Consider the following 21,668-nt stretch of genomic DNA (forward strand, 5'->3'; position numbering starts at 1 on the left):
GTTTAATTTATGGTAATAAACCAAAAGTTACAACCCCACAATTACAATAACCAACCAGTCCAGATCCAGTTAATGCAGGTGGGAAGGCAGCAAAACATTGCCCAACTCCTTGGGCCTCTTCACACACATGGGAGGCCCAGGGAAAATTCCTGTGTTCTGATTTCTAGCTGGTGTGGTCATCTGGGGAATGAATCAGCTGAGAGATCTCTCTCTTTCTCTGTAACTCTGACTTCAAATAAAAATTTGAGGAAGACTTTTAAAAAAATAGCTCTAAGTACAAAAAATATTACAGAGATAAATAAGGATATATATGTTTAAAGATTTATTTATTTTTATTGCAAAGTCAGACATACAGAGAGGAAGAGAGACAGAGAGGAATATCTTCCGCCCAATGATTCACTCCCCAAGTGACCACATTGGCCAATGCTGTGCTGATCCAGAGCCAGGAGCCAGGAACTTCCTCCAGGTCTCCCACGCGGGTGCAGGGTCCCAAGGCTTTGGGCCATCCTCCACTGCTTTCCCAGGCCACAAGCAGGAAGCTGGATGGGAAGTGGAGCTGCCGGGATTAGAACCGGCACCCATATGGGATCCCGGTGCATTCAAGGCGAGGACTTTATCCACCAGGCCACCCTGCTGGGCCCAAAAGAAATGGGCCAGGGCAGTGCTTGGTTATAGCAGAAAGCTATAACAATCCTAAATGCTTAGTTTTAGTTTCAAAAATAAAGCAGTAATTCAACAACTTAAAAGAGAAACTAGAAAAGCTGTAGTCACAGAAGACTTCTTAATGCTCTCTCTCATGAGATAATACAGCAAGCAGTCAAAAATCAGGAGGTACACACCAGATCTGTGAAACCCGGTGAATATAACTGATATGCTTATATCACTGCACCCTAGAACTTCAGAACACGTGTTTTTTCAAATACACACTATTTATAAAAAATTGACCTTACAGTGGAGCTCAAAGTCAGTCTCATCACATTAAAAAGAATGTGTTCTTTGACTAAGTTGAAATTAAATTAAGAATCAATAAGAAAATAACCTTAAAAATCCTCCCAAATATTGAATGTCTGGAATTTAAACAGTATACTTTTAAACAATATGGCATCAAAGTGGAAATTGGGGAATGTCTTGAACTGAGTGAGAGCGCCAACAGAACACATCGACACCTGGATGACACTGGCCATAGCTCCTCAGCCTGCAGGATCCTGAGCCCGGCTGATGAGAGAGTAGTGGGCCTCAGATAGAGGCATAACAAAGGCAGGCGGTACACTGATGACCGTGATGCAGTAGCCAGTTAAGGGCTCAGAAAGACACTGAAGGAAGCATACGAGGGTCAGTTACAGCATAGCAAGTAAAAACCTGTGATGCTGGCATCCCATATAGGCACTGGTTTGTGCCCCAGCAGCTCCATTCCTGATACAGCTCCCTGCTGATAGCCTGGAAAGGACAATGGAGGAAGGCCAAAGTGCTTGGGTCCCTTATATCCATGTGGGAGACCTGGAAGAGGATTGTAGCTCCTGAGTTTGGTCCATTCCAACCCTGGCCACTGTGGCCATCTGGGGAATAACCCAGTGAGTGGAGGATCTCTCTCTCCTCTCTTCCCCCGTCTCTCTGTGCCTCTTCCTCGCTCACTGTCTCTCTGTAATTCTTTCAAGTAAATGAAGAAATCTTTAAATTAAAAAAAAAGAAGGAAGCACATAAACTTTGTATCTAACATACACATAACCCAAAACTCCAAGCCTGATCTGGCTTTAGCGTACCCCTTTGCAAATTCGTCTATCGATATTGCCCAAACTGTTAATAACACTGGCTACCGATCAGTTTTTCCGCTGACCCACATCACTAGTTCCCAGAGGGTTCAGTAGTTTTGCATGGAATTGAACAGATAGAATAGAGTAGAACAGAAGCATAATATCTAGAAACCTTCACCTTGGTACCTAGAACTTCATCACTAAATGTCCTTGTGAGTGGATATAGCAGATGCCGCCTTCTACCCAGTACTGAATACCCTGTCAGAAGAAAAATCTTCACTAGTTTAAGATGGAGTGCTACTTTCTATTCCAGCTGGGAAGAATAATGACTGCAGTCTAGGGGACAAGAGGGTTTTTCACTCAATTGGTTCAATATTATGCACCCCAGCATAAAATAATTACTGTAAGCCCATAATTTCAGTGGATTAGGATAACTTAACATTTTTGCCTCATATTGTATCTTACTCCAGAGGAGTATTTGGTGCCATAGCATTGCATTCTATAATTCCTATGATAGTCTTGACAACATCAATTCCATATGCTCATTGGCAATGTGACTTTGCCACTACCACCAAGAGGTACAGTTGATTTTTTTTCCTTGAATCAAGGCAGGCCTGTGATTAGTTTACTGTTGCCAGAATGAGACTCTGTGCTCCTTGATTTAAGAATATCAAGACCCATCCTTGAATCTGGCAGTAAGGTTAGCATCCTCTGAATACAGGGAGGTAGAAAAGAGATACCCATGGCCCGGCCCGATAGCGTAGTGGTTAAGGTCCTCGCCTTGCACGTGCAGGGTCCCATATGGTTGCCGGTTCTAATCCCGGCAGCCCTGCTTTCCATCCAGCTCCCTGCCTGTGGCCTGGGAAAGCAGTTGAGGATGGCCCAAGGCCCTGGGACCCTGCACCCGCATGGGAGACCTGGAAGAGCTCCTGGCTGGCTTTGGATTGGCTCAGCTCCAGCCGTTGCAGTAGCTTGGGGAGTGAACCATTGCATCAAAGGTCTTCCTCTCTGTTCCTCCTCCTCTTTGTATATTCACCTTTCCAATAAAAATAAATAAATCTTTAAAAGAAAAAAGAAAAGAGATACCCAAACTGGAAAACTGTACTGAGAAGAATGGAATTAACTAATGAGAACCCAGGCAGCAAATGCTGTCTTAGCAGTTTAGTATTTACCCTTTCATGATACATTTTAATGCAAGTAAAGAATATGTAAACATACCTAGATTCATTCATGAAGTCAACCATTACATGAGTAAACAAGTAGGTAATTTTTAAAGTCATTCTTATTTTTTTAAAGTATTAAAGTACATCTCATAAAGTTAAGAGGAACCTCTCTCCTGTTTTAATTTTTCTATCAATATGTGAACAACTGAGTTCACATTTGTATTCATCTCCTTCAAATCACAAATATTTCATTTTCCAGATCCATAAAATGATACTAGGAGAATGGGCCTGTTTTCAAATGCAATAAGAAGGCAAACAAAATGTATTTTGTGCAGGTTGAGTTACACAGGATCCTGAGGAGTGCCTAGTAAGAGAAGGTCAGGTCTAGATTGGCAGATGTTTCTGCGGTGGCAGAGGGAAATGGAGATTAACTCGGGACTGGGTCTACTGTAACATGCAAGGGTCCGTTGTGTAATCGCAGATCCAGGACACGTGTAACAAAACAGGGGTCATTTAGAACAGGTTTCAAGGCTCTTAGAAAGAGAAGCTCTCTGTTCTTTGGGATTGTTCCTGAACTTGAGACTGGAATAACCATCACCTCATCAAGAATAAGTCACAGCTGGAACATTGGGACACAATCTAGCTCTATCTGAAAGAGCAATTTTTTTTGCATTCCCACCGAGAGGCCAGTATACTTCTGTGTTTAGCTATTCTTGACTAATACAAACCTAATACTTTTCCATGAGGTTCTTTAAGTCAGCTTCATTTCCAGACATGCTCACCCATATGCACAGATGTACACACTAGCATGGGTGTAAGAGGCGTGTGTCTTGGTTATGCTTGGATGCAAGATGACTGTCCTGCAAACCATGCACAATTAACATTTCTACGAGATTATGTTTCTTTTTTTTTTTAAAGATTTATTCACCTTATTACAGCCAGATATACACAGAGGAGGAGAGACAGAGAGGAAGATCTTCCGTCCGATGATCCACTCCCCAAGTGAGCCGCAACGGGCCAATGCGCGCCAATCTGAAGCCGGGAATCTGGAACCTCTTTCCAGGTCTCCCACACGGGTGCAGGGTCCCAAGGCTTTGGGCTGTCCTCAACTGCTTTCCCAGGCCACAAGCAGGGAGCTGGATGGGAAGTGGAGCTGCCGGGATTAGAACCAGTGCCCATATGGGATCCCGGGGCCTTCAAGGCGAGGAATTTAGCCGCTAGGCCACGCCGCTGGGCCCAAGATTATGTTTCTAAGTAAATAGGAAGTAAACTTCTGATAGTCCATAAATTAGCATCTACTCATTGAGTTCGCATGTGTTTCACAGATGCTGAGCTATACCCTGAGGAGGAAATAAATAATCAGCCACCATCACGCATGCCTTCAAAGACACAGCTGCCTATTGAATCATAGTCAAGACTAAAAGTCACAAAGGCAGTGAGTCTTAAAGCACCTTGGGGACAGATGAGGCAGCAGAGGCTGGAGCAAACTGCCCCTTCTTGGCCCAGGATGGAAACTGAGTTTGGACTGAAGGATTAAATATGGATGAAAAATAAGACATTTTTAAAAGGAGCTAAGGAAAGAAGGTGGGAAGTAATTATGGAAAAAAAAAAAATGTCTACGGTTTGAGCCAGGAGGTGCGTTCCTCAAGGGAGAGTAAGAGAATATAAGTCTAGGAGCTAAAATTAAAACAAAACAGCAAAACAAAACCTCAATCCACATACAGAGATGTTAATGACTATAGGTGGAGAGGAATTGGAGGGATAAAGGGAGTTTGCATTAAACAAAAACCAGGAAAAACTGGAGGTGGTTTCTTAATTGTGACAAACACTCTGAGATGTTAATAGAGAAAATAAATGGGGTATATGTGAACTAATTCACTAAAACAATAATTTTTAAAAATTAAAAACAAAAACCATGCATTTGGAAATATTGGTTCAAGCCAGTCTTGAGATGCCAGATTTGGCAGAAACTTGGACATCATTAGAGTTCTGACTGGAGTAATATCAAGACAGAAAGAGGGGATTTTAAGAAAATGTTTTTGGAGGGGCCTGGTACGGTAGCCCAGTAGCTAAAGTCCTCGCCTTGCGCATGTGGGACCCTGTATGAGCACAGGTTCTAAACCTGGCAGCTCCACTTCCCATCCAGCTCCCTGCCTGTGACCTGGGAAAGCAGTCGAGGATGGCCCAAAGCCTTGGGACCCTGCACCCACGTGGGAGAGCTGGAGGAAGTGCCTGGTTCCTGGCTTTGGATTGGCTCAGCTCCGGCCACTGCGGCCACTTGGGGAGAGAATCATCGGGCAGAAGATCATCCTCTCTGTCTCTCCTCCTCTCTGTAGATCTGACTTTGCAATAAAAATAAATAAAATCTTTTTTAAAAAAATGTTTTCAGAAATCCAATATTTTTGATTGGAGAAGAAAATGGAGAATACTGGATCTTGTTGCTCTTGTCTAGACACAAAGTGATGAAAAGCAACCAGAGGGAGGACCTAGAGATCTCCTGGCTAAATTAGGACATGGGGGGAAGAGTATATAAGGAAAGGTGAAGGAGCAATAAAGCGAGACTTGGCAGACCATCACGGGCTGCACTCCGTAACACTAATGACAGCAGGACAAATTTCCCGTTCCCTTGTCATAGATCTTGTTATTATTAATTTAGCCCGATATTTTTCTCCTAGAGAGTGCTAGTCATAATTGTTTTGAGGAATATTTCAAATGGATCGCAAGACAAATTCTAAAGTCCACAAGCTAGCAGTGAGCAGGACTGTGATTTCTGAAACTAGGCTAATCTTACTTCGGATCTGATATGTTTAAAATACATTTTTTTCCTTCCCCCAAAGATTCAGTACCAAATTATTCCCTGATCTAATAAAGCATAATTTAAAGCAATTTTTAAGAACCAAATAATTTTTATGTCATTCTTAAGTACATGCTAAGAAAAATTCATGTTCTTAGAATTGAAATAATCCTTCAAAACAGAATTAGTATCTTTACAAATGATATTTATTTTTTGTACAGTCTATGATGAATTTTCAGTTATTATACTGTCTTGAAATACTGGGATGGATGTTAATGTTAAGCACATTGAAGTCATATGCCCTTATTGGCTGAAAATCAGGGGTTGGAAATGAGAAAGTACTGAAAGGACATCGTGGATATACAGTCAAGGAAGAATTCTGGAGAAATGCTTTGAGCTTTGGTATATGCAGATGCTACCAGATTCAAGGACTTTAGCTACTAGGCTATTGCGCCAGGCCCTCAGCTCTCTTTCAATCCTAGCTTCATGCTAAAACGCAATCAGAGAGGCAGCACACCCTCAAGCCCTGCACAAAACAGTGAAAATTGAGATAGAATATCCTATTATATTAATGTTACAGTTGATGTCACAAATTTTAAATCACATAATTGAACAGTGCTTAAGGCACTTAAACAGTTTGTAACTAATTATTCCAACGACCAATAGTAATCTCAATTTGGCAGGCAATTACTCTGAACCTCACTGAGTGGCCAGTCACTGTAGCAAGCACTCGACCCCCAATCCCCCTAACAGCTCTGTGAGGCTTTGTAACTCTGGGTGAATTCATCTGCAGCGGAGTCGGGAGGTGAGTCAGCTGGCCTCACACCGAGTCAGCAACTTGCCTTTTCAAAATTCAGAGATATAATAACAGCACTTAACATGCAAACAGTATTCAGCATTTTCTAACTCATCTCCCACTCCCCCTCAGTGCACACACACACAAACACACACACACACACAAATCACACAGTAAATAAATATTGCAAGTTCTGTTTGTATGTATATACATCTCACTTCAGCCACAGACACATATACGTCATATGTGTTTGTGTATTTGCAATGATATTTATATCAGTATAGGAGGATCTATACTACACACATACTGCAAATGCAGCCACATCACTGGGGCACTGAGCCAGTTCAGCAGAGTTTCTATTTACACAGAGGACCCGATGAGGCCTAATGAAGAGTAGATTCACTAATTGGCTCTGTCAGGACAGATGGCCAAGTCCCAGGATCAGACTCAGAAGTGGCCACGGCCCAGTGACCAGCCATCAGCCATCCTTCCAGGAAGACAGTGAAGGAAGTCATGCTGAGAAGACAGAAAATGTCAGGACAACCAAGACCTCCTGAGCAGGACACAGGGTGCCCCCTTTCACTGGTTTTCTAGCTCATTTTGCTTCCTAGCCTATAAAGAACAGCAACGACAACAACAATACAAGCTATCCAACCAAACAGAAGATGTGGGAGGTATGATATGTGAGAATTCTGGGACCAACTTTTCTGGATAGTAGAGGGTATTCTTTCTATTTTCACCCACTCTGACCCTTTGTTGGCAGGGATTTGACTTGAACCAGATGACCAAGACATATCAGAGCCACAATGGGGGCTAAAGACATTTTTGGAGGAACTGTGCCAACTCAGCAGTGAGGCATCTCATCCAGGAAAAGCACCATCTAGCAAAGATCTGAGATCCACGTGATGGAATAGAAGCAGAAGGGTCTTAGGGGTAAGGAAGAGGGTTGTGGAGTTGTGTGAGAACACATGAGATATTCAAGCACAGAAGGAAACTGAATTAGAGGCTTATGCTCAGTTGTCACGATCCATGCCCTTCCATTAAATTATTTATTTATTTTATTTTTAAATATTTATTTTAGGGTCTAGTGGCTAACTCTTCACCTTGCATATGCCAGGGTCCCATATGGGCTCTTGTCCCTGCTGCTCCACTTACCATCCATTTCCCTGTTTGTGGCCTGGGAAAACAGTAGAGAATGGTCCAAAGCTTTGGGACTCTTAACCTGCATGGGAGACCCAGAGGAAGCTCCTGGTTCCTGGCTTCAGATCGGCTCAGCTCCGACCATTGTGGCCACTAGGGGAACAAATCAGTGAATGGAGGATCTTTCTCTGGTCTCTCTTCTCTCCAAATCTGACTTTCCAGGCCCTGCGTGATGGCCTAGCAACTGAAGTCCTCACCTTAAATGTGCCGGGATCCCATATGGGCGCCAGTTCTAATCCTGACAGCTCCACTTCCCATTCAGCTCCCTGCCTGTGGCCTGGGAAAGCAGTCGAGGACGACCCAAAGCCTTGGGTTCCTGTACCCATGTGGGAGACCTGGAGGAGGTTCCTGGCTCCTGGCATCAGATCGGCGCAGAACCAGCCGTTGCAGTTACTTGGGGAGTGAAACATCAGACGGAAGATATTTCTCTGTCTCTCCTCCTCTCTGTATATCTGACTTTGCAATAAAAATAAATACATCTTTTTTAAAAAATCTGACTTTCCAATAAAAATAAACACATTTTTAAAAGATGATTTCTTCTATTCATTCTAAAGACAGAGTTAGAGAGCGGCAGGGGGAGAAAGACAACTCTTCCATCTGTTGATTCACTCTCCAACTGGTAGCAATGGCCAGACCTGGCCAGACAGAAGACAGGAGGGAAGAACTTCATTTGGGTTTCTCACATAGGTGCATGGACCTGAGTACTCAGGTCATCTTTTGATGCTTTCCTATGCACATTAACAGGGAGCTGGATCAGAAGTGGGGCAGCTGGGACTCTAACAGCTACATGGAACACCAGTGTTGTAGGTGGTGGCTTTGCTCACACTTCTGACCCCCCCCCCCTTCCATGGAGATGTATCTATTTACTGATTCATTCAACCAACACTTACCAAGCATATGGGCAAGACTTTCTGCTCAGCCGCAGAGTTACAAAGAAAAAGTGGTCCCGCACTCTAAGGGCCAATCTACCATTCAAGGTTTCTAGTAACTCTTGAGATACATCCAAATGGCTTCAAGAAGTTCCAAGCTGTGCTCAGCTCTCACAGCTTCCCCCTCTGGAGCACACGTACAGAGGTCCGCACTGAGAGTGGCTCCTTGGGGGAGCTGTGCCCTGGGTGGGTGTCCTTCATGGTTCTGTGCATCTGACTTCACGTCACTCACTGTCCAAACAGGGAAAGGATTCATTTGCGGAGAGCAGAAACAAAAGGAACATGGAAAGGAGAAAAAGGAAATGAACAATGTTGATTGCCTATTGTTTCTATGCACCAGGGACCTGCTTCTCTCATTGTAGAGTAAAAAGGCCTGAAATCAACGGATTTCAAAGCGCTGCAGAACTTGCTGTGACACACACACAATGGAGCGACCAGCTGGCAGGAGTTGATGCAGTCGTGCCAAGCATTAGGAGCAGAAATCGCTGCGCAGCCACTAGGGGGACCTCAGCTCCAGGGAGCAGAGAGCTGCTCCCCATGCCAAGGGGTGCTTCCCTTCGCGTTCCTTTTCGCCTTTAAAACTCGTCACAATGGAATTCCAGAGCTCATTTTCCAAAACTGCACTGACAGGAGAACACCCAGGGTTGCAATGCTACCTTAAGAAAAATCATTAAAAAACAGAAGGACGTGAAATGAAGCAAAGCAGCTTATGTGTCCATTGAGAGAGCAGGACTTTGAGGGTTTTATTTCAATATGCCCTTTTAAGTCTATCATAAAATTCATTGGTCACAAAGTCGGGGCAAAATTAAGTATCAAACAGGGCGGGCAGACCCACAGGCTCCTGCCACAGCACCATCAGAAGCCTTAGCGCCACACACTTGCGCTGCATGGGCTGGGCAGAAGATGCTTTAGAGGCGAGAGAGATGTGGAGAGGCTGCTTGTCTATGAGACCCGAGTCTCCCAGCACAGAGAAGCAAATACACCTTGGGCCTGACTTGTGGAAAGAAGGAAACCCATAAAACCATAAAACATAGAGCTCTGTTCACAGTGACATAAATGTTACTTTCACTTTTTAAAAGGATATGCCTGTTAAGGGATTTCATTTGAAAGAACTCCTACCAGTGTCTTTAAAATAAGTAAAATTTACCAATATCTTAGGGGAAAAAAATCCCTTTTGAGCAGTGTGAATAACCTACTGGAAGAATAGGAGAAGCCAGCATAGTCTTGGCAAGAAATAAGTGCCATTAATTTTTATTCCGAAATTACTTTTATGTATTAGCAATCATTTCATAATGCTGATGAATAGAATATTAAGTGTTAAGCAACATTTCAATTTGAATTTAAAGGCTAAGGTCAGCAAAAAAAAGTCCCTGAATTTGAAAAGACAATACATGTGGATGTATCAAGGTCAACTTTAAAAGCAACGAAAAATCTGTTCAAGTTGTTTTCTCCTTTGCTTGTAATATTTAACATTTCAATCACATGACTAGTGAAATATAAGGTTTTCATCTGCATCTCTGAACCCAGGTATACTGCAGGAACCCAACAGCACTTACAGTCATGTGTATTTACGTGCAGCACATCTTTCAGGAAGCATTTGAACCCCAAGTGTATCTCCTCTGGTTTAAGCTGAGGACAACAGAACTCCAAGGAAAAATGAAAAAGGTAGAAGTTGAAAGTCCCATTGACTCAGAAATAGCATCTGCGTGAACTGCACAGCATCCAGAGTGCTAAGCCCCGAATGCCTATGGCAGCATGTGTGCGGGGCTGAAGCCTTGCCAAGGGGGCTGCGAGAGGCTAGGCATCCAACAGAAGGGTACGGGGTCTGTTGTGGCAACTGAGGCTCAAGTGGAGCCGCGGAGCCCCAAGTCCCTTGCCCCCTATCTACCCGGACAATGTAATCTATTTACACATTGTACTTCTGAGTAAGATTTTATCTGCAGGAAAATCACGCTGCTTAAAAACCACATTAGGGCAGGTGTTTGGTGTAGTAGTAGATGCTGTTTGTGATGCCCACACTGCCTACTGTGTTCAAGTCCCTGCTGGTCCCTTGGTCCCATGTTCCTGAGACAGAAGGTGGTGGCTTAAGTAGGGAGATCCAGATGGAATTCCAGGTTCTTGATTTCAGCCCGGCCCAGCCCTGGCTATAGTGAGCATTTTGGGGAAGTGAACCAGCACATGCAGATAGCTCTCTCCCTCTCTCTGATTCTCACTCTGTATCCCACTGTGCCTTTCAAATAAAATAAGTCACTATATAGATCATTTAAAATGTGAATTAGAGGATCAAAAAGTGTTAAAATGGTTATCTCTAGGTGTGTTGTGGGGGGGTGATTATTTTCCTCTTTGTATCCTTCAGACTTTTCAAAACAAAAGAGTATCGCACACAAAGTTACACTGAAAGAAAGGCACAAGCCTTGCTTACTTCTCTAAATAAAAGTGCTGGGAACAGGCTTTCTGCTGGGATCATCACGTTTTGAATGTGAGCTGCAGTTTTCAAACACAAAGCACAGCTATTTTGTCTCTTGAGTCAAAGCTGTGATAAGGGGGAAAGATTTTGAAAGCAGGAATAGGAAAAGACTACAGAGAAAAGTGGATGCTATTTCTAGGCTAAAGTCTCCCTGGCAACACAGTCTTCAGAAGCTGGGTCCCCCATGTGAACTTGACAAGATTGACGAATGCTAAATCCAGAGAGCCCGTGGGAGCCAAAGTCCACAGAGACCCCGAGACTCTGAACTGATGCTGCTGGAGAGCTGTCAGGTGCAGCGCACACTCTGCAGACAGTGGTATCTGACAGTGCAGCACCGGGACCTGCAGAGACCTGCGGGAGGACAGAAGGTCACAGAGCTGGCAGCTTGGCCATAAGAAGAAGGTTCTTTAGCTACAAGAGGACCCAAGACCTCCAGGACTGTGGCTAAATAAAAAGTACTGCTTCTAGAGACAGTATAAAGAGAAGGTGACCTGAGTCTGTCGGGGCATGGCAGGAAAAGTGTAGAATTCATTTTTAAATGGATTTTGAAATTGGGTGACAGGAATGATCTACAAGTGAGAAGCTCTACAGCTATCACCCCCCCCAAAAATCCCAAAAACAAATAAATCTAATGTAATTTAAATAAAAATGCAAATGATAAAAATGGCCATAGCTTTACTGACCCAATATTGAGAAACGATGAATACATGTAACCCATGAATGCATGAAAATTATGCAACAGAGGCATCTTAGACACACAAAACACAAAACCAAGAAATCCACAAGAAAAGTGAAAAAAGAAAGAAAAGAAAAACACCCGTTGGAGACTAACTATAAGCTGGAATAAGGATATTGAGCAGGCTTCACAGCCAGCACAACTTAAAGCAGTGGTTCTTTCTTTTTTCTTTTAATTTTATTTTTGATGATTACATAATTGATTGGGGTGAGAAGAGTCGAAGGTTAGGGAAAAGTGGGTGAGACCATTGTTTACAAATTTTATTGTTCTTCTTCCTGTATCTGGGGGAGGGAGGAGAAGAGGGGGAAAAGACACACCCAGACTCCCAACTGCCTCAAGTACCTGGGAATGGGGAACAGCCACCTGATGTCATCCCAGGGTCCCCAATGTGGAATGTGCTCTGAGGGTTCTGTTTAAGTGGTTCAATAATTCTGAAATGCTGCAATCTCAATGATTCAAGAGTTAAGAAATCCTTCCAAGGTCCATTGGCTGATTTATTCCACCTTTGAGACTCCATTCATCCATAAATTTGCTATTAAGCTTGGCTGGGATAGTTGACCAATTTGTTCTGCCCGTCTTCCTCTGCTATGGTACCAGATGTCCCCTGCAGGCTCCAATGGACTGCCATATCCTCCATGTGCATCTGGGTATGTCATTTACCGCTCCATCTAAGCCACTGAGGAGGCCCAGTTCTTACACATGCTCCACAGTCAGCCCACAAATCCTGCAATTCTCTCCATGGTAGGAGTCCAAAGGTTCCACTGGGAGTATCCCCTAAGGAATCTCTTAAGTGATGCCAGACTTGACTTCTGTGTGTGACTGTCAGTATGGGTCCATCTCTGTCACCCACATCAGCCAATGCACACACTGGTAACTGCAATTACTGGGTCAGTTCTATCTCCAGCACCTTCTCTTATGTAAACCAATGGATGCTGCAGTCCAGTCAAATCCTGACCGCCAGACACTTGGCCCTCATGCGCACCAGTGGGAACTGCAGCCTAGTTGGAGCAACCCCCAATAACCTTACTAGATCTGCCCCCAGTCCTGGTTCCTGTACTTGCCAATATTTGCAGCTGACTGGTCTAGTCTGTCTCACATCCCATTTAGCTTTCATAACCTCAGTGGGCATTGAGGCCTAGCTCAATCCAACCAACCCCACTATCCAGCCCATACTCATACTGGCAGTTATTACCACCTGTCTAGACAAGCCTGCCTCTAACAGCCCTGATTCTCATACTCACCAGTAAGAATTGCAACCCATCAGAGTGGTGCCCACAGTTGCCCTAATGGACCCACTCCCATTCCCGGATCTTGCACTCTCCAGGTGGTTTTGCAGTCTAGTTTGAAAAAGATTTGTCCCCAGTTCCAGCACTTGTCAGCTGATACTGCAGTAATGCCCAACCAGCCTGCTCTTACTCTGGCTTATGCATGCATCAGTGGGTACCATCAGTTAGCCCCGCTTATCTCTCCCCCAACCCAGTTCACATGCAGGCCAACAGGTGTTGAAGCCTTGCCTGGCCTGGTCTGCCCCCAGTTCCAGTTCTCACATTCACCAGCAGAAGCAGTAGCCCAGCAGGGGAGATCACGTTGCCCACCCCCCTTCCCTGCTGGGATCACATATCACTGTCCCCTCCCAGGTCTCATGTGTGCTAGAGGGTGCTTTGGCCAAGTCTGGCATGGCCTACCTCACCTCAGCATTTGCCAGAAGGTGCCATAGCCTGACCCTGCCCAGTCTGCCCCCAGTTCCAGCTCATGCTGGTGGATGCTATAGCCTATTCCAGTCCAGCCAGCCCCTAGTCGTGGCCCTAACGTGAACTAGCCAGCGTTGTGGACCGACTCGGCCTATCTCGCAACCCATCCTGGTTTTCAGATCTGCCAGTGGCTGTTATGAATTGGTCTGCCCCAGCATTGATCCACACTGGCCAATACTGTAACCTGGCTTGGTCAGGGCTGCTCCCAGCCTTGGCTGTTGCACTCACCTGCAGGGATTGCATCATGACAAAGTTTCCCAAGCTCCTCCATCAGGTCTCCTCCCAGTGGCAGATCTTGCGCCAACTTGTGGGTCCTTGGCTCAGCCTGGATTTAGTCTACTTCCTGTCCTGGCAGAACAATGTCCTTGACCAAGTGGGCCACACCCATTCTGGTTGTTACTGTAGGGTGCTACAGCCCAAACTCACTTGGTCCACATCCAGACACAGCTCTCACACGGTTCAGTGGGAGCTGAGACCTAGCCTAGTCCATCCTACACCCTCCCTGCCTCTCACGAGCACCAGGGAGTGCTGGAGTCTAGCCCAGTCTGACACACCCCAGGCCCTATCCACACCCATCCCAAGGGACACTGCAGTCATGTCTAGCCCAGATCACCACCCCCATTCCGGTTCTCATGCTCACCAGTGGGAACAAGGACCCAGCTGGAGTGTCCCCTTAGCTGCCTAGTCAGGTCTATTCCCAGCCACAGCTCTTGCGCATGAAAGTAGTTGCTGTGACCAAGTTCAGCAAAGCTCATCCCCTGTCTTGGCCTTTCATGGCTCCAACCGTTACCAGCCTCCCATTCTGGCTCAGGTCCTGACTGTTTCTCAGGGGACTACTCTAATGGTAAGATGGCCATCTGTCCTGGCTTGCACCTGTGGATCCTGATGTAATGATAAAAGGTACCCCTTTCCATCTCAGAATGGCCCAGGTTTGTGATTACATGGCTTACCTAGTAAAAGCCTGTTGACCATTTCCCCTGCTTTTACTCTGGCCTGCTTCAATACGCTCTCTTCTCAGAAGCCAAAAACGCAAATCACCTATGTCATTCCTCTTCTTTAAGAATCTTTACCGAGTTTTCACTGCTCTGAGATGAAACTCAAACCACACACAAGGATCATCCATGCCTGTCTTTCCATCTTCACCTTACTCTATTTCCCTCCTTCAGTCTCTGTTTCCAGCACAGTAGCCTCTAACCAGCCCCTCCATCTGTCCTCCAGGCCTTCAAATCTGGGTGCCTTCCTGGACTGTATGCTATTTCCACCCTACTAGTGCCATACAGTCCCCTTTTTAAAGTTAATAATATTCAAAATGAGTTCTAAGATACTCTCAGGTTCTTATTTTCACAACTGCAAAAGCTTCCATCATGTGATGTGACTTAACTGTTCCCCTATTTGTACATTTAGACTGCTTAATATTTTTTGCTGTTATTAACAAAACCACATTAATGAATGAGTTATAGCTTTTGGTTACAAAGACAAACTATCTCAGATTAAGGTGGAAATTTATTGAAATAAATCACTTGTTATGTTTTGCTACTAACGAATACTATAGAGCTATTCTAGTCAACATATAATAATATAATCAATGATGTAAATTTTATCTTTACTTTCTTTCCCCCCTGATCTCTCCTGCCCTGCTTTGGATGCGGAGGAAGCACCTTTTCTAATTTCCAGTTCTTTAGGCAGCTGCACTACTGGAGGGAAGGGGACAGGGCAGCAAGAAGCTAACATGCGAAGTGTTGGTGGATGCAATGAGAAGGGGGTACTTCTTCCCAGCTCCTGATGTTGCCAGAGAACACTTCTGCCTCCTTTGCAACCCCTTTCACAATTCCTGCATAGGAACGGGAGTGGAGCAGTGATTTACTTAACTAAAATCAAGACATGTTTGCATTTACACCACCATTTCTGAACCACACCTGCCTCCAGTATCTGCTGTGCTCAGCACCTCTGTTAAGCAGGACCCAGCCTCACTTGGTGGACACCTAGAGGCCTGACACTAGAGTTCAGTTAGGAAATCCAGTAGTCCGCCGATCAAAAACAAATACTCTCCAACGTGAGCACCATCTCTAAGGAGAGTATTTGGGTCCATCTACTTAACTCCTATTTTTTATTGGTTCAGAATGTGGATGTTTACTTTACTTTAAGCTTTCAATAAGTTAGATATTTATAATAATATCATGCTATTTTCCAAACTCTGAAATAAACCTTTTATACAGTTGGGCTCTGTATGAACCTACCTGTTTATAACCATTTATCTCTCCAAATTGGGTAATCTTGCTACATTCTTGTTTTGGAATTTTGCTTGACAAGGAAGCAATTGGTGCCAGCCTGGTTGCTGCTTCTAGAAATGTGAATTTTTCACCTGAATTGGGGTGGTAGCTCAAAAAACTAATCCTCTGCCTGTAGCACTGGCATCCCATAAAGGGGCCAGTTGTGTCTGGGCTACTCCACTTCTGATTGAGCACCCTGCTGTGGCCTGGGAAAGCAGTGGAGGATAGCTCAAAGCTTTGGGACCCTGAATCCACTTGGGAGACCCAGAAGTTCCTGTCTCCTGGCTTCCAGCTGGTTCAGTTCCAGCTGTTGCAACCACTGGGGAGTGAACTAACAGTTGGAAGACTTCTCTTTCTCTTTGTAAGTTTGCCTTTAAAAAAAAAATAAATAAAATTTTAAAATGCTTTTCCCATGTCTGAATGTTTGAGTCATTTTTCAAACTCATTTTTAATTTTCAAATTCTGGTTCTGCCTCCAGAGGTGGTTCTTGTTGAACTCAGAGTGCCTGCATGTAGCACAGCACTTGCTCCACGTGCACACCACGCTTCCTGTGCTGACCGCAACAGCGTCAGTGACGTCTTTCTCTCGGATCACGGCTGACACACACGTTGTCCTCTTCTGCTGTGCTCTGATCTGATCTCTTCTCCCCTCCTGCTTTCATTCTGGTTCTACTCCAATCTTTTGGGGAACCTAAAGTTGATGTTCCATAGCTCTGATTCCTTTTTTACCATGTTAATTCTGCCTCTGTGTGCTTGGCACGTACACCTATTCAATAAATACTTGAGTAAATAACAAATAAACAAAGACTATGCGAATTGTAGTTTTTCCCTTTTCTCTCATGTGCCACTTTTTATTTAATGCCTTTGTTTTTTTTAATCTCATTTTCATTCTCTTTTTGGACTTTTGGGCTCAAAACTAAACTCCTGGAATTGTCTTCCTGCATCCCAGGAGAACAGCAAACGATTTCCTCCTGGTTTTTGTGATAAGCTTGTGTTTTTTTTTGTAACTTTGAGTCTTGAGAAAAAACGTTTTCTCTTTTTGCTCAGCAGTATATCCCATCCTACAACAAAGTGAGCTCCATTCAGATGCTGCGTGAGTTAGCACAGAGGTAGGATGCAGGTTTTACAGCCACCCCAACCCCAACCTCCAACTGTGGTGAATTGATCAGTCACCTCAGACCTCCCTGTGTGGCCAGAATCACCTCAGAGCTCAGTCTCAGTGTTAGGGTAATGAGTTGATGGACTTCCCACTATCTAGCAGGATCTCCTCTGGCAGGGCTGGGCTGGAGTGAAATAGAACCTTCCCTTGTCCCGTGCATGACTCGCGGGTGCTCGGCACACATGGAGTTCATAAAGCCCCACGGTTTCCGCAGCTGCCAGAGCTTCCCGCCTGCTTCTACCGCAGCACCCCACTGGTGGGAATCAAACCTCCCAGGATGAAATCCAGTCCTCTCTTACTTCCTGCCTAGTTGTTTCTTGAAAATATTTCATTCTGCTGAGTACAGAAAAGTCTCAGATGGGAAACCAGGCAACACCGGCTACTTTGAAGGAAAGTGCCCTTACAGGGAAGAGAAGGTTGCTCAGTTTCACAGATCTGATTCTGAATGACAGAACAGAAAACCAAGTGTGTCGTCCACCTCAAACATTCCAAGTAGTCTGCCAAGTGCATTTTCTAAATCAATTGTCTCGGGCTTCTGAATCATAAATGTCAGGACAGGTTTTGTGGGGCAGTGGGTTATGTCCCTATTTGAGACACTGGCATTGTGGTATCTGAGCGCTGAGTCCCAGATGCTCTGCTTCCAGTCCAGCACCATGCTAATGCATCTGGTAGACAGCCGGCAGCAGCCTTTTTGGGTCCCTGACAGCCATGTGCGAGAGATGGATAAAAGCCCAGTTCTTGGCTTCAGCTTGACCCACACCTGGCTGTTGCGGGCATTGGAAGGGTTATATCAATTGGAAGGGTTACACCAACTCTGTGTGTGTGTGTGTGTGTGTGTGTGTGTGTATTCCTCTACCTTTCAAGAAAATAAACATAAGTAAATCTTTTTTTAACATTGTAAAAGCCTTCCAGACTTTGGCACTGGATTATCTGGTTATCATCCAATATATGAAGACAGTTCTCAAAACACAGGGCTTGGGCCCGGTGCTGTGGCCTAGTGGCTAAAGTCCTCGCCTTGGGCACCCCAGGATCCCATATGGGCGCCGGTTCTAATCCTGGCCGCTCCACTTCCCATCCAGCTCCCTGCTTGTGGCCTGGGAAAGCAGTAGAGGACGGCCCAATGCATTGGGACCCTGCACCTGCGTGGGAGACCTGGAGGAAGTTCCTGGCTCCAGAGCGAATCATCGGATGGAAAACCTTCCTGTCTCTCCTCCTCTCTGTATATCTGACTTTGCAATAAAAATAAATCTTTAAAAAACAAAACAAAACACAGGGCTTATTTAATCTGACTAAGGGAGGTCACTCCTACTCATCATGAAGTTATTTGTAAAGGAATGCTAAATGTTATCAATACTTTCTCTGGATCTATGAGAAGAATCATATGTTTTTACTTCACTATTTTACTAATGTGGTAAACTAAATGTATGGATTTTTTTTCAGAATCTGCAAAATTTGCATTTCTGAAATAAATCCTTTAGAGAGATGTCTTAGCCTTGGTGTTACTAATGTTTTATGAATATGGACTAAAGTCAGGAGTCGGCAGCCTCTTCCAGGTCCTCCATGTGAGTGCAGGCACTCAAACACTTGGGCCATCTCCTGTTACTTTCAGAGGGGCTTTAGCAGGGAGCTAGACTGGAAGTGGAGCAGCTAAGATGAGAATCAGCACCCATGGGATGCCTGTATCATAGGCGGTGGCTTAACTCACTATGTCACAACTATAGGGCCCCTTTTTATATTATGAAAGAAATTGGGCTTTAATTATTTTTTCTAGTATCTTTATCAGGTTTTGATATCACAATTAGGCTGGCCTCATCAAGCTAGGTAGCAAGTAATCCCTGTCATTTCTCCCTAAGAAAATGTTTGGTTTTATTGTTGCTTTGTTTTTGCAAGATTGAGACTGTTGCTTTGTTGTTAAATGTTTGATGTAATTAATAAGTGATGCTATATAAGCCTGTAGCTTTCTTTTAATCACAGATTCAATTTATTTTAATTATTTATTACAGTCAAAGGCTTAATGTCCCACTAAATAAAGATTTCAATAAGTAAAAAGTAAAATGATTATAGTCCAGTGGGAATACAGGCAACGGCTATAAACAATAATCAAATGAGAAAATGTCCAAAAAAATGTCTGTTTTTGCCTTTAATTTATAAGATACACAGCAATGGGGACTGTGGCCAAGAGACAAAAGGTTAATCCTCCAACTTTAAGTACTGGCATCCCATATGGGTGCTGGTTCATGTCCCAGCTGCTCCACTTCCCACGCAGCTCCCTGCTTATGGCCTGGTAGGTCAGTGGAAGATGGCCCAGGTCCTTGGGCTCCTGTATCTGTGTGAAAGACCTAGAAGAGACTCCAGGCTTTTAGCTTTGAATTGCCTCAGCTCTGGTCGTTGTAGCCACTTGGGGAATAAACCAGTAGATGGAAGATCTTTATCTGTCTTTCAGTAAATCTGTTTTAAAATAAATAAATAAATGAACTAAAAAAAAAAAATAATACAGGGCCTGGCGCAATAGCCTAGTGGCTAAAGTCCTTGTCTTGCATGTGGGATCCCATATGGGCACCAGTTCATATCCTGGCTGCTTTTTCACTTTCCTTCCAACTCCCTGGTTGCGGCCTGGGAAAACAGTGGAGGAAGGCCCAAAGCCTTGGGACCCTGCACCCCCATGGGAGACCAGAAGAAAGCTCTTGACTCCTGGCTTTGGATCAGATCAGCTCAGCTCAAGCTGTTGCAGCCATTTGGGGAGTGAACCAGCAGACATATCTTATACCCTGTTTCTCCCTCTCTCTGTAAATCTGACTTTCAAATAAATAAATACATAAATAAATAAATAAATGTTAAAAAATAAAAATAAAAAATACTATATATTCTTTTTAACATTTTTGGAACAGCCACAGTTCCAAACACTGCATATTTATTCACATGCTGTTAATAATTAAATATTTTCTCACAAGTTAATAGTTCTCAAACTTGAATATGCAATAAAAATCACCTGTGAGGTTTTATCAGGACACCAATCTGGATTCTTCCCTCCTGAGCCTGGGAGGCAATCCAGAATTTAGAGTTTTTTTTTTTCTAAAGATTTATTTATTTTATTACAAAGTCAGATATACAGAGAGGAGGAGAGACAGAGAGGAAGATCTTCCATCCAATGATTCACTCCCCAAGTGAGCCGCAATGGCCAGTGCGCGCCGATCCGATGCCGGGAACCTGGAACCTCCTCCAGGTCTCCCACGTGGGTGCAGGGTCCCAAAGCATTGGGCCGTCCTCGACTGCTTTCCCAGGCCACAAGCAGGGAGCTGGATGGGAAGTGGAGCTGCCGGGATTAGAACCGGTGCCCATATGGGATCCCGGGGCGTTCAAGGTGAGGACTTTAGCCGCTAGGCCACGCCACCAGGCCCCAGAATTTAGAGCTTTTAACTTCTTTATTTACTTATTTATTTTAAAGAAGAGAGAGAGAGACAGAGAAACAGAGAGAGGATTGTCTATCTGCTGGTTCACTCCCCAAATATCCACAAAAACCAGGGTTAGCCCAGGTCAAAGGCACATGTCAGAAACTCCAACAAGGCTTCTCCTGTGGGTAGCAGAGGGCCAACCACCTAAGCCACGACCTGATTCTGGAGTGCATATCAGCAGGAAGCTAGATTGGTATCGGTGTGGGGGCTTGAACCTAGGAATTCTGTCATGGATGCAGACTTCATGAGCAATGGCTTAATTGCTACACCACATGCTAACCCCCAGATTTTTCATTTGTAGCCAGTTCCTTAGTGTTGTTGATCCTGCTGACCTGTGACCATGCTTTGTGAATCACTCTTCTGCAAGATTATTTCAAAGACTCAAAGTATTGGACATCTTTGTTAAAGAGGACCAGACTCTGGAATAAAAAGCAGCCCTTGATATATCATGAACTACTAAAGAATTCCCTGGACTGTGACTGCCAGCCAGTCCCCTTCCTATGGAGAATCACTTTCCAAACTGACACCCAAGCAAAGAGTACTGCTTGATTATTTTCTAACAAAACAACCCTGCAGTATAATCAAGTGCTAACACAGTACCATCAATATGAATTTAAGCCATTAATCATGCACAATCACATGCACATGTGCACAGGGGGAACTTGACCTTGACCTCAGACCTGCATCAACATCAGCAGAAACACCAGTGGAAACACAGACTCCCACTCTATGCTAAGAAACTGGAGATCAACATGCGATCCAGTGGTCTGCATTTCTTCATGGCAGCCATGGTAGGGGCAGATGACTCGCATGGTGGGATGCCACATGGGGCACCTGCATGTGGTGCTGGAGTACTGGCTCCCTTTCAGATTCCAGCTTCCTGCCGATGAGCAGTGAACTACAGCTAGAAGACGGAAATGTCTGTTTTTCTGTCTCTTGTCTTTTTATCTTTAAAAAGAATGGAAATAACTAAGTAAACAAATAATTTTAAAAAGTGTCAGTGGCCATTTTTTATGTGCCCTTTCATGTTAACATTCTGGTCTGAGAAATAGGAAGGAAAGAAAGACCACTAAGGAAGGCCTCTGGAAGATGAGTACAAAACCACTAAAGTGGTGGTTTGATCAGGAAGCCCCTGAAAGCAGGAAATAACACACAAAAAGGAACAAAGAAAGTGAAATAGGGGGCTGCCTACCACCCCAAC

This window comes from Ochotona princeps, chromosome 6 (assembly GCF_030435755.1).
Source record: "Ochotona princeps isolate mOchPri1 chromosome 6, mOchPri1.hap1, whole genome shotgun sequence".
In the NCBI taxonomy this organism is placed as follows: Eukaryota; Metazoa; Chordata; class Mammalia; order Lagomorpha; family Ochotonidae; genus Ochotona; species Ochotona princeps.